Source organism: Phragmites australis, chromosome 11, assembly GCF_958298935.1.
Source record: "Phragmites australis chromosome 11, lpPhrAust1.1, whole genome shotgun sequence".
NCBI classification, from domain to species: Eukaryota; Viridiplantae; Streptophyta; class Magnoliopsida; order Poales; family Poaceae; genus Phragmites; species Phragmites australis.
This window is the reverse complement of record NC_084931.1, coordinates 20,836,792-20,838,455: the sequence shown is the minus strand read 5'-3', so window position 1 is coordinate 20,838,455 and position 1,664 is coordinate 20,836,792. Positions and strand designations below refer to the sequence as shown.

Below are 1,664 nucleotides of genomic sequence, written 5' to 3'. Positions count from 1 at the left end.
GCATGCCGACACTCTTATCTTCCCCGGCTTCACCTTTCTTCGTCCCAAGTTTCACAGATTCGATCGGCAAGCAACTCGTCCAACGCTAGCATGGTCCAACGCATCAAAGCTAAAGCGGCCGGTCGAGCAACGGAGCATCTCTCAAACTCTCACAGATTTTCGTAAAGAAATCCGAAAGGAATATATATATGCACGCAATGTCGACTTTGCGTTCTTTTGCACGGCGGATGCATGCGGCTATAAATATGTGCCTCGGCGATCTTTGCTTCATGTCTCCGCATCTCGAATCGATCTATTGCTATTTTTAGCAACCGAAATAACACAGCAAATATACAATTCTTCGTGCTGTGTATAAGAGAACTTGGAAAAAAAAAAGATTGGGAGAGCTGAGCTGGTTGGTAGAAGAATGGAGGACGTCAACAACAAGAGCCTGCAGCCTCCACCAGGTGATGATGCGTGCCATTTTTAATTTACAAGGCTCGAATCCATGGGTTCGCTGAGATCCCTTTTTTTCTCCACTCGGTGTTCTTTTTCCATCTGCTTCAAATAGATTGGTTTCAACTTTCATCAGCTCTTTTCTTTCGTTTGTTGATTGATTTGATTCGATTCGATTCCGTTAGGCTACCCGACGGTGGATTCGGAGCAGCAAGGCAAGGCGCTGCCGCCGTACCGCGGAACAGCAAGAGTGCGGGGACGAAAGACTAGTTTCATCGATGGATGGTAGGTATCAGTTGCCGTTACGTTATACATCTCAGTTTGATAAAACCAAAACGAAATCACGTTTTAGTGTTACTTAGTGCTCAGGTGCATCCGTTATAGAATTATCTTTAGCCATGCAATATCAAACATGCTCTGGAGGGTGTACTCACGCGTGTGGATGGTGTGCTGTGCAGTTTACATGGTAGCCTCAAAAGTTGATATGATTAATGTTTTAATTTGTACTGGTGTTTTGTACAAGATATTAAGAGTAACTTCGAATGCTTTAGACATATGCAGGATTGGTTATTAACCTACGTTTGTGGTTTCTGTTTTGCAGTATTGCCACCTTGTGCTGCTGCTGGCTCTGTGACCTCTGCTGTGATTAGAGCAGGGCAAAGCTCAAGCATGAATACAGTTCGCGAGCGCCTTCGTCTATATATGTACTAGTAAATGGATACGTATATGTTGAGCAGTTAAAAGCAGAGATCATCTAGCAACAAAGCAAGTGTAAAATTTTCATATTTTACATTCACTACTACATAAATGATTTTTCCAAACGGTGCATTACAGTCGGATCTTTGGAACCGATTCTTTAGCTTGGACCGTTAGTGATGGCCCAGGAGCCGAACTGATTCTTTAGCTTGGACCGTTAGTAATGGCCCAGGAGCCAAAAACTGACAGTAAAATAGGTTATTACAATAAATTCTAGCCATAAACCGACTGTAAATGAATTGCAGCCAGTTCATGGCTAGAACGATCTGAATATTTTGGCCTAACAGGCCTAACAAGTTAAGGTCCAGATCTCCCCGTAACCCTAGTTCCCACGTATATATCAACCAACAACTCGTCTCGACCGCCACAACCTTCAATCCCCCTATCCCCTCCTCCCTCAGAACCCATCCACCACATCATCCTCTCTGTTCTCCCTGCCAATCTAGTTAGCCACAAGAGAGCATGGCAAGGGT

The 1,664-nt window shown here is 44.1% G+C and overlaps 1 long non-coding RNA gene across 1 annotated transcript; it reads left to right on the top strand.

Moving 5' to 3' along the window:
• Nucleotides 1–245: 245 nt before the first annotated feature.
• LOC133885268 (uncharacterized) lies at nucleotides 246–1,243 on the top strand. Its single transcript, XR_009903208.1, has 3 exons — nucleotides 246–446; nucleotides 621–720; nucleotides 1,037–1,243. It is a non-coding gene; the product is annotated as an uncharacterized LOC133885268 (long non-coding RNA).
• Nucleotides 1,244–1,664: the final 421 nt, after the last annotated feature.